The sequence below is a fragment of the Dasypus novemcinctus genome, chromosome 15 (assembly GCF_030445035.2).
Source record: "Dasypus novemcinctus isolate mDasNov1 chromosome 15, mDasNov1.1.hap2, whole genome shotgun sequence".
Lineage (NCBI taxonomy): Eukaryota > Metazoa > Chordata > Mammalia > Cingulata > Dasypodidae > Dasypus > Dasypus novemcinctus.
The window spans coordinates 96,036,327-96,048,490 of NC_080687.1; the positions used below are offsets into that span (position 1 = coordinate 96,036,327).

At 49.9% G+C, this 12,164-nt stretch overlaps 1 pseudogene; it reads right to left on the bottom strand.

Moving 5' to 3' along the window:
• Positions 1–2,408: 2,408 nt before the first annotated feature.
• The window catches only part of LOC101434322 (thrombospondin type-1 domain-containing protein 1-like), a 31,203-nt pseudogene continuing 21,447 nt past the window's right edge, over positions 2,409–12,164 (bottom strand).

Below are 12,164 nucleotides of genomic sequence, written 5' to 3' on the forward strand. Positions count from 1 at the left end.
GATGTGTTTTGGCAGCAGTGGAGGGAGAAACAAAAACGCAGTGAGAAGCCGTGGTGACACAGCAGCACGGGGGCACCGGCCTGGCACCAGAGGGGGCACTCAGAGGAGGTGGGCAGGGAGGCAGCTGCAGCTGGAATGCCAGAAGCAGCAGGCACAGCGGGACAGCTGGAGGAGGGACGAGCCATCCAGGATCCCCAAGGAAGGGGGAGAAAAAAGAGTGGGCGAGTTCAGGGTCCAGGAACAACTCTGGGAGCAAATTCTGCTAAGAGCACCAAGATGGCTCGTCCAGTATATTTGCAGGCATGAAAAGTAGATCATCTCTGATCCTCCCCACAACCCTGCGAAGTAGGGTTGCTATGTTTAGTGTTTTGTTTTACCCAGGAAAATAAAAAAGGCATAGGCAAATAGAACAGGAGGAAAAGCAATTGTTCCTTCATTGCTACTTCCCAGGCTCAGTCCAACCATGTTAACCTTCGTGGTTTTTAATTCTGCTGATGGCCTCCAACTGTGTAAATATGATTAGGCTGCTCTTCCATGGTAATACTTACTGATCCTTGCTCTGACAGATAAGAATTCAGCTCACTTAATATCCCCTCCACCCACCACCCACACAAGGCTATTTTTAGGTCTATTGTTCACTCTTACAACTTCACTAACCTTCAACTTTTGTTTTTACTTCTATCAAATACACACAGCCTCACTTGGCTCTCCATTTCCTGAGAGGCAGATGTTTGGGCTCCTACTTCTTGACTCCCACCTCCACTTCTACCACCCAACTTTATTTTATTCTTGCTATGCAACTGTAAAACGACATTGCACACTTTTTAGTTTGGGTTGCTGGATCATTTTTGTACATGAAGGGCAGAGTATTTAAAACTCATAGTATTATGTAAGGCCTTGTGACTCAAGGGCAAACCAGTTGAATCATGGTTTGAACAACAAAATGTCTGACATAGTTAAAAGAATACAGATTTAATCCAGGCCCTTCCCTTTCTAGCTGTGGGATTATAGGCAAGTCACTTAATCATCCTGAGCTATTCACAAAATACAAAATGGGAAAAGCAATAACTATCCAAGCTAAACAGTCTCAGGTGGCACATAGCAAGAATAAAATGAGAAATCATCAAAGTCATAAACCAGAAGCTAGATATTTTGTGGGTCAGGTTGGGGTGGCGTAGAACTTGAAGAGAGAAAATGGCTAGAAACAGCTGGATTACCATTTGGGTGAAGGGGCAGGAGCTTGACACACTGAGAGGTGTCAGCTCTGTAACACCCACTTAAGTAGAAGTCCTACTGGGGACCACTAGGTCCCAAAAGTGGTGCAAACTCTGGAGCACCAAGTGGTAGAGACCACTAAGACGGCAGGGCTCCGCATCCACTTGGGGCCACTCTCCATATACATTCAATACTTATTGACAACTGTATACCTGACACTTCAAGAAGCTCCAGAGACCCCTTCACCTCCAGCCAGGCTAAGGTCCCCAAAAGATGAGGATCCCATCACTGGTAGAGAGCTCCAGAAACTAAAACCCCACATCTGTTAATACTGGTTTAAGATTTGAAGTGGTAGAGGGACTTATCCCTGTTCCACCTGACCTACAGTTTGAGGGCTTTTTAAGAGCTGCCCAGCAAAATTCCCTGAGCTCCTCTCTATACCAGGCATTGGGGCTAGGACCCAGGGACATAATGGTGAAGAATGGGAGATGATCTCTAAGGAAGTCTGACGTTTATCCACCAAGGACCATGCTGAAAGCATCTACTTTTCTCCTTCTCAGAGGCCAAGGCAAAATTAATTTGACTTTGAAATGTAGAGACTGACTCTTGGTTAGACCCTCAGAAAACCACAGATAAGTAGAAGGTGAATGTTTTATATGCAGGTATTAGTTCACTGAGTTCTTAATTTAGATGCATGGTATACTAGGGAAGAACATAACAGAAAATCTTCCTGTTCTTAATGATTTTATCTATTCTTCACCTTCCCCATAGCAGTTTTGGCCTCAATCTGAAGCCATAGGGGAATTCACTGTGAAATGTGGAATGAGTGAGCATGTACCCTCTGCTCCCAAAGGCTGGCACACAAGCCTGTGAACTTGAAAAGAGAACAAAGCTTTCTGGTATGATAAACAGAGAAAATGGAAGTTGAAAAGCCTGGTTTCCTCTTCTTTGCATCAGCACATACCATTTGTCAGAAAGCTCTGAATAATCTACCCCTCCTGTTCCTGAAAGTTAGATTGTTATTATTAAAGCATTTCCAAAAGGAGATGTATTTTTCTTTCCATAAAGATGGTACAAATGAGGTGGCAATGCAGCAAATAGGAGAGAAACTTGTAACATTACAATAGTTGCTCTCTTAGGAGAGCATGGAATTAGATGGGAAAAAACTAGATAAACTAGAAAAGGAAGATGGAAAACAGTCTAAAAGGCAAGATGGGTGCGGCAGTTACAGAGGTCACTGTGAAAAGAAAGGAAAGTGCAGTACCCAGCCAGGTGCAGATAACCAATTAGTTTGGTTCAAGGGCTGGAAGGAAGTACGGCACACACTGCAGAGAGCAACCCACCAGGTGGCTGATGAAAGATTTCCAACGAAGGAGCCCAGACTTTAGGTTCTTTTGTTAGCCCTTATTTCCAAACAAAGCAAGTTGCAAGACCAGTCCTAACATCTCAGCAAGCAGCAGAAAGCTTTCTTCCTTTGGGAAAACCTCTTAGGGGCTTCTCTCTATCCCCTCTTATGCAAAAGAGCAGCTTTCTCCTGAAACACCTGGAGTTTCTGCTGCTAGAGGCGACTTGTAAAGGCTGGGATGGCAGAGTATGGCATTTAGAATGCAAATAAGTCCAGGACTATCCAACCCTGGAAGAGTGAACACCTCCCTGACCTATGGTAGGAGACAATATGAAAACAAGCATCATTCTAAATTTCCTCCTCCACCTCTTTCTTCCAATTGAAAATGCTTGAACTGTAAATTTATAATCTAGTCTCCCTGCTTTCCATATACCTGAGATTAATTCATGCATTTTCTGAATGAAATGATACTTATTTTTTAAAACATACATGTACTAGTTGCCCAATGACACCATCTCGGGGTCTCCACGGCAGGCTGGTCCAGGGGCATCATGATGTCAGGCAGTTTCCCAGTCAGCATCCACTGCCCATTTTCCAGCTGAAGCATTCTCTGCAGATGATACTTTTCTTTCCAAAATACTATTTGCTCAGAACAGTGATGGATGTGTGAACAGGTCTTTATTTGGCCCACTACCTCAATAACCAGTTTCTTGTACTACCTCCCCAAAGTAGAATTAACTCACATAATTTAATGTCAAGTCACCTGGGCTCTTGGTTGCATCCTAAAGTTCTTCTGGAATATCTTGTGGTTTCACCGTGTCTAGGTAGCTTAGCACCTAGGCAGTGATAATTAACATAATAGCCAACTACGAAACCTATTCATTCTTCCTATGAGTCAAATTCTCGTGTGTTTATAATTTAATAAATTAAAATTCAGAGTGAACTTTGCTCCAGCACATATTTAGAGCTGAAATGGATTTCTCTATCAAGTTGGAAACTGCTAACGCAAGTGTTCAAGTATTTCATAGTCACTCGCCACCCTGTCATCTTGTCATCCACATGAGAGACCAAGCCCTATGTTACTCTGGTTTAAATTTTGTTGTCGTAGTTATTAGTTAATAAACCAATAGAAAGAGGCTGGCAGAGGGAGCCGTTGGGGATAAATAGCATCTTCCTCATGAAGTGAAACAGACAGGGGCACACTCCTTCCTTTGTGTGAGTTACCTCCTTCCCGCCGGGTGTCCTCTGCACAGTCAGGCAAAAATGATCCACCCACCCCCCACCTGGGCAGAGGGCCTGCTGTGCAACGCTCCAGGCTGATTCCTGGCCTAGATCACCAGCTTCTCCACACTGAGCGTACTTGTGGTTTCATCCTCTTCGTTTGACCCGAAGTAGCCAGGGAGGTCGAGCATTCTCTGCTCCGCCTCTGTGAGGCCGAATGAGGTACTGTCGTAGAAGGCGAACTCGGGGTGTGCCGGGAAGCTCTGGCACTTGTCTCTTCTGCCCTGAGAAGGGCTCAGAGGACTGACCCTTGGTGGTTCTCTTTGGGGGAGACGGGGGAAGGGTGTTTCCTTGAAACGCTCCTGTGACTGGGGGATGGTCCCCTCCGCGCTCTCTGAGGCTCCGTTCTCTCAGCTCCGGCCACGAGTCCTGCCTGGCGGTCTCTGGGGCCTGCTTTGCTCCCCGGCTGCCCCAAGGTGTGAGGCTTGGCGGGGGGCCTGAGAGGAGCGCTGCCCCCCCACCCCTTGGAAGCGCTCCAGCTCCTCAGGAAGCAGGCGGGCCCCCCGACTCTGAGGTCCGGGGCAGTCTTCGGCCTGGTCCAGGCCCGCGGCCGGGAGCTGTACGCGGGCACCTGCCGGGGCGTCAGGGTGGACGTGCTCCTCTCCCTGGAGGGCCGGGCCTGCTTGGCCTCGTGGAAACGAGCCGTCCTCCTGAAATGGGAAGGCCTGGGGCGGCCCCGCTGCGGCTGTCCCCCCTGCTGCCCCGGGCCTCGTCTGCGACTTGCGGAGTAGGGCCTGGCTGGGACTGAGGGCGCAGCTGAGCGGGGAGGCGCTGGCCGCCAGCCTGGAGGGCGCCTCTCGCCAGCGCTGCCCGCGGGCGGGTCGGGAAAGGGGGATTTGATCCGGAACTTGTTGGCCGGAGCGTCCTCGGGGCTCTCCAGGCCCAGGGGCGGGCGGGAGGCGGCGTCCACGCGGTGTCCGTCAGGGGACTCTGAGACACGTGGTGCACTTTGGTGGTCTCCGTCAGCCTTTCTTCATCTCCTTCAGCTGCTGCGGGGCAGGCGGTGGCTGCGCAGGGGCGGGAGGATCCTCTGGGCGCTGGCCTGGAAGCTCTCGCTGCCGGACGCGTCCTCCTCCCGCGCCGCCGCGCCGTTCCGCCGCAGGTCAGCGGGAGGCCCGGGGCCCGGGGCCGCCGAGGGCCCATCGCCCGCCTCCAGGGGCCGCGCGCGGCTCGCCGGGTGGCAGCTGCTCTCCTCGCCCGAGTTGCTGCGGCCGCCGGGCGTGTGCAGGGAGCCGCCGCGGCGGGGGGCGCAGCGGGGCGCGCGGCCCGGCTTCCCCACAGCGCGACGAGCAGGGTGGCCGCGTGACGGGCAGGCCAGGGAGGTGCCGGTGGCGCCGCCACGTTGCTGAGGGGCGGGCCCCTGCGGTGAGGCGGAGCCGGGCTGGCGGCCGAAAGCTACAAAAAACAAACAGAAAGGACAAGTGAGCCCCGGGGCGTGAGTTCCCTGAGCGGTTTAGGGTTTGCGAGGGGCTTGTCTAGCACCTGGAGAGAGAAGCACAATAACCAAGGACTAGAGCTTCCGATGTTGTGTGTCGTGACGGTTAGTCTTACGTGGGGACCTGGCTGGGCGCGGTAACAAGTTAGAGAACCGCAACTAATCCCGGGGCGGGGCGGCCTGTGCGGCGTGGCGGAGGCCTACGAGGGATGACGCTGGGGAGAGCGCCTGCGAAACGCTGGCGGGGCCGCGCGCCCGCAGCCGAAGGCCTCAGCAGCAAAGCAGAGACGACATTCTGCCTCCCAGGGGACAGCGCAAAGTCCTGCCTGAGCTTCCCGGTCTCAGGAGACCCTGCGGATTTCCCCCTCGACTCTGCAGCATCAACTCCTGCCTGTGTGTCCAGTCTTCCCACCTGCCTGACGGATTTTGGGGTTGTCCATCCCCATGATCCAATTCCTTTGACTGACTGACTGACTGACTAAATAAATTACTATATATGGATATGTATATATCCTATTGGTCTGTAGAAAATTTCAAGATAAAATCAAGATTTTTTGTTAATATAAACACAAGATAGCTGTAGTTGACTTTGAGATGCACAGTGGAAAATTCTCACAAGGATAAAACTTAGTATGGACAATAATTTAGGTAGTCTTTGCACCTCTCAAGAGAAATTAAAGGTGAAACTAAGACATTTGGCAATGTGATGTACCACTCCCCTCTAAGTACTAGGCCTCTGCTCTCCACTCTTTCTCGATGCAGTTGACTCCCCTTCCTATATTTATTGTCCTAAAGTGTGGTGCTGACTTTTTTCCTTCCCTGCTCTCTCAAACTGGTCTGTCCCACAGTCATCAAAATGTTTCAAAACATTGCAGACACCACTGGGCCTCTCAGCCTGTCCTGTTGCCCAAACCCCGTGTTTTTGTTTCCGAGGCTGCCTAAAGCAAACGCCATGGAAAGGTTTGGCTTGAAAGACGGGAACTGATTAGCTTACAGTTTTGAGGCTGAGAAAATGGGCAATGTGAGGCTGATTTTATCTAGGCCATAAGGCGACGCTTTCTTCCCCAAGACCAGCGCCGGGTGACCTGGGCTCCTCTACCCACAGCAAGGCACACGGCGGCCTCTGCTCTCTCCCTTCTCTTCTGGGTTTTGTTCATTTCACCTTCATGCTTCCAGGGCTCTCTCTCTCTGTATTCACTCCATTTATAAAGGACTCCAGTAATAGGATTAGAGCCCATCCCGAATGAGGTGAAGTACTCACCACAAGTCCTACTTACCACAGGTTCACACCCGCAGGAATGGATTAACTTTAAGGACATGGTTTTCTGGTGTATGTACAGCTTCAAACCCCCATACTCTACCCTCTGAATCGCTAAAAGACATGCCTTTTCTACCTACAAAATACATTCATTCCATCCTAATATCCCAAAAGCCTTACATCATTTCAGTAGCAATACTAAATGTGATGTTTTGTCTGCCGGTCCTAAAGCAGCAGTGCCACCCATTCCAAGTACTTGGGCAGTGGCCATGCTCCCCTCAAATGCTGGGGTGAATGCTCCACCCTCTTCAAGCACTGGGGTAACAGCCAGACCATCCGCTACCCCAGGGCATGGGGTAGGTGGCCCACCTTCTCCAAATCTCCCTTTCCACACACATGGGGTGGGCTTGCTCCCTTGGCCCAAGCGTATGTTTTCAGTGCAGACCCTTGACTTCCATGGCTTTACCCTTGAAGTGATCATTTTTCAATCTGTCCATTTAGTCCAGGCTGGTCGTGGTTCCGTTCACAGAGCTCTCACAAAAAACATGTAGGTTTTGCATGTAGTACACAGAGGTCCAAACCATCAGACAGTAGGACCTTCCTCAGTTCCTTCCTTGAAAACAGCATCTCCAGTCCTGACTTGCATGGAAATGGCTGGCTGCTTCCTTTTTCAATTAAATCCTCCTGTGGAGTGCTATTCTCCGGGGACTCACTTCCAGAAACTCAGAATATTCCCAAATATTAATCTGTGGTTCCTTTGTGCCCAGGAGTTCAGTTCTCGGCTTATCCCTTTCCTCTCGCATTTTACTATAAGCTGCTCAGAGAAGCCAGGCTTCATTTTCCACACTTGGCTTGGAAATCTCAGATAAATATCCAAGCTCATCACTCTCAAATTCTACCTTCCATCCAACATCAGAACACAATTCTGCCAAGGTTTGCGCCCCTTTAAAACAAGGATCATCTTTCATCCAGTTTCCAGTAACACATTCATCACTTTCTTCCAAGACCTCATCAGAAGTACCTTTAGCATCCATATTTCTACAGTTTCCTCAAAGCAACGTAGGCCTTTTCTATCAAGCACTGTACAATTCTTCCCACCTCTACTCAATACCCAATTACAGGAAAGCAGACATGGCTCAACTGATAGAGTGTCTGTCTACAATATGGAGGGTCCAGGGTTTGATCTCTAGGGCCTCCTGACCCATGTGGTAAGCTGGCCCATGTGCAGTGCTGCCATGTGCAAGGAATGCCATGCCATGCAGGGGTGCCCCCGTGTAGGGGTGCCCCATGCACAAGGAGAGCTGCCCTGCATTAAAAAAAAAAAAGCACAGTCCACCCATGAGTGGTGCTGCACACGTGAGAGCTGACACAGCAAGATGATGCAACAGAAAAAAAAGACACAGTTTCCCAGTACCACCAGATAATGCAAGCAGACACAGAAGAACACACAGCGAATGGACACAGAGAGCAGACAACTGGGGGGAGGGGGGGTAGTGTGAGGAAGATGAGAGAAATAAATCTTTAAAAAAAAACCCAACTACAACAAGGCTTTCCCACTTTTTGGTATTTGCAATAGCAGCATGCCACTATTCTCTTTGAACCAAAATCTGTTTCAGTTTCCTAGGCTCCTTAAAGCAAATCCCATGAAATGGTTTGGCTTGAGCAGTGGAATTTATTACCTTACAGTTTTGAGACTGAGAAAATGTCCTAATCAAGGCACTGTCAAGGTGATGCTTTCTTCCCAAAGACCAGCTAATGGTGACCTTGTCTCCCCTGCTCACGGCAGGGCACATGGTGGCAGCTGCAGGTCTCCCTTCTCTTCTGGGTTTGTTGATTTTAGCTTTTTGCCTCCGTGTCTTTCTCTCTAAATATATTCAATCCATTTACAAAAGACTGCAGTAGTAGGACTAAGTCCCATCCTGACCGAGGTGGGTCACTACTTCACTGATGTAGCCCCATCAAAAGGTCCTACCTACAGTGGGTCCACACACATAGGAAGGGGTGAAATTTAAGACTGTTTTTCTGGGGGTTATACAGCATCACACACCACAGCCCTGGAAGCCTCACCTCTTTCCTCCCTGGTCCCTGTCCTCACCTCGAGTTCCCTGTGCTCTCATCTGACCCCTCGTCCTATCAACAACCAGCTGTCGTTCATCTCCTGGGCCCATGCTCCCCACTCTCCTCTCCACATACCAATGGGACATGTGACAGATTCCTCAACACCTGTTCCCTTCCCTCAAAGCTGCCTTGCCCCTTGCCTTAACCAAGGCCCAGGCATTATGCGGGACACAGCTGCTCTCCCACCCAGTCGGGGGAACTGTGGGAATCTGTTACACGTATTTCACGAGGGCCAGCAGAAGGGTGCCTTCCTCAATTTTCATGTTCAGTCCTGACATCTGGCCACCACTCTAGCACCTGCACTCCCAGTCTTCCTCACCATCCCCTAGCTGGTACCACCCTGGGTGACATCAGCATCCATCATCCATCGGAGTGGTCCACCCAACATGTCATACCTTGTCATTGTCTACAGCTGCTCCTCCTCTGAAACCTTAAACTTCACAGCCCTTCCCTGGCTGTACCCTCCCGTCTCACTCACTAGTTGGTCAACCTCAATGAGATGTCTGATTCTACAGCTTCTCTTTTCTCTCCCCATCTGCCAGCAACCTCCCAGCCTCACTTCCCCCCTAACCAGTCTAGACCCCTGATCCATCACTTAAACCAGACTTCCCAATGTCCTCAGCTTTCGTGACCTTGAATGCTGAGCTCCAGCTCTCTGCCTCCTCTGCAGCCAGAGTCCAAGCCTAGATAAACGCAGACCCCTGAACCCTCAGCGGCTGCCCCCACCCTGAGAACTAGCAGTGAAAATCCCACAGCTATGCAGACCAGTCCCCTCCACACCCACAGCTTCTAGCCTCACCCTGAGCCTGAGGAACGCTCCGTGGGTCCCTCAGCAGCACTATCTCCCGTTCCCTACACCAGCTGCTTCAGTGTTCCGCCACGTTCCTCAGTCCCCCTAACTCAATGCCCTCCCTCAGGAGTCTCCTGGGTCACCAAAAAAAAAAAAAATAGAAGTCCTCGGGCAAGCACACCCCAGGCTGCTTCTGCCGTCCTTCCCTTCCCATGAACTTACCAGCAGGCAGAGTTCTAGTTACCTGGTTCTCTACAGAGTCAGCAGGAAAAGAGAGTCCAGCAACAGAGGCTCTTCCAGCCATCCTTTGGGGAATCTTCCCTGTATGCCAGTTACCTCTAGGCTCCTCCTCTCCTTTCCCTCAGCCCAGAAAGATGCTCAAGCCTTGATCATTTCTACAAGGCCCTTCGACGCACCTCTCATGACCACTGATTCATGCTCCTTCTCTTCCCAGCCAAGCGTGGAGAGGCAGGCAGCTACATTTGCTGGCCTGCTGCTTCCACACCCTCAACTCTGAATCAGGCAGCCTCTCCCAGGATCCCAGGGAAGTGGCTCCTGCTCTGCTCCAAGTATTTCAGTCTTTATATTCCTGGAACTCTGTAGCACTGGCTACTCTTCAGCACTTCTTGCAATCCTCTTTATCCTGGTTTTGATTGTAAAGATCCTTTCTGTTGTTCAGTGTCGTGATGATGGCTTACTCCGTGCAAGCAATCTTTCTCCTACTCTGACTTCTACAGATGAGCCCACACCTTCTTTGCTTATAAGGACTCCAGTCACACCAGAATAAAGCCTACCTGGTTTAATTTGGGTCAATTGGGCCCCAACTTGATAGGAGCTTTGCAGATCCCATTTACAAATGAGTCCACATGCACAGGACCAGGCGTAGGACCTAAACATGTCTCGTGGAGAGTAGCAGTTTGCCAGTGTTAATGAATTCCAAGAAGAGAAATTGGATTATGTTTGTAAAGTGGTCTGTCCTGCAGGGCAGATGAGAGTATACTGGATTCAGAGGTTTTGGTTTTACTTGATTAAATAATGATTAAGGCGAAGCGGACTTGGCCCAATGGATAGGGTGTCCGTCTACCACATGGGAGGTCCACAGTTCAAACCCTGGGCCTCCTTGACCTGTGTGGAGCTGGCCCACGCACAGTGATGATGCACGCAAGGAGTGCCCTGCCACACAGGGGTGTCCCCTGCATAGGGGAGCCCCACATGCAAGGACTGCACACTGTAAGGAGAGCCATCCAGCATGAAAGAAAGTTCAGCCTGCCCAGGAATGGTGCCATGCACACAGAGAGCTGACACAACAAGATGATGCAACAAAAACAAAAAGAAACCCAGATTCCCATGCTGCTGACAACAACATAAGCAGACAAAGAAGAACACGCAGCAAATGGACACAGAGAACAGACAAATGGGGGGGGAGGAAGGAGAGAGAAATAAATTTTAAAAAAATCTTTAAAAAAATGATTAAAGCTTTGATTGGGCCACATCAGTAGGACGTTGAGTCCCTTGGTGGGTGGAGACTCGTGGAGAAACCACAGCACAGAGAAAGGAGGTAGGAGTTTTGATCCTGAAGCCTGGGAAGAGACACAAGCCATTTGCCTGACAGTCTATAGCTGGTCTTATGGAGGGAACAGAGCAGCTGAGCCCAGAGAAGAATGAGCCCCAGGAGAGAGACAACACTTGTCCCAGCCTTCAGCTGATATTGGAAGAAGCTGGGACCATGGAGCCAAGAGAGGAAGAGTAAGGCTAAACCTTGGCAGACATCGCAGACATCTTGTTCCAATATGTGGCAAGAGATGTTGGTGAGGGAGGTAACTTATACTTTATGGCCTAGTAACTGTAAGCTTCTACCCCAACTAATACCCTGTATAAAAGCCAACAGATGTCTGGTATTTTGCATCAGCACCCCTTTGGCTGACTAATACATGGAAGATGTGCTCCAATCCCAAAACCTCCACCCAACTGCACACTCTGCTCCCTTTGCAACATCCCCTTCCTCACCAAGTTCTCCAGGATGACATCTACTCAGCTCTCAAACTTCAGCTCCAATGCCTCCTCCAAGGATGCTGATGCTTCCAGCATGGATTCTCACCCTGCACATTTCCAGGCTGAGATTCCCTTATCATTCCAGGCCCTGTACTCTACGGTGTCCTAGACCTGGGTATGTGTCTGTCTAGATACTACACTGTAAACTCCTTTGAGACAGACATGTCTTATCTAGATATTCTTAACCCCAGTCACAATAATTTGCACATAGCTGGTGTTTGATAAAGACATTTAATTAATTGATTCATTGATTATTAAAAAGGTGACAGCAAAATGATCAATATTCTACTAGATGTAAGTGCAACAGCAATTAAATGTTCCTACTCATTTGTCAAACAAGTGAAACCAAATTAATATAGAACAACATTCAGACCTTGGCATAAAAACATTTGTTCAAAGCCAAACTCTAAATTCCCAATTGAGTGAATAGTGGCATTCGAACGCCTTGCTCCCTGGTTTATCTCCTCATCCTTCTGCAGTAACTGCGGGTGGCCTTCGGCAGTACACTTCACACACACTACGCCCCTTCCTCTCTGGCCTCTGTTCCCTCTGGCCTCTGGCTCCCTTCAAAGCCATGCTGGAGAGAAGCCCCCTAGCCGCTGGCCTGCACCTCTGTCTCACAGAGCCTCCCCTCCTTTCCCTGCAGTGAGGGGACTTCCCAGTGCCCAGC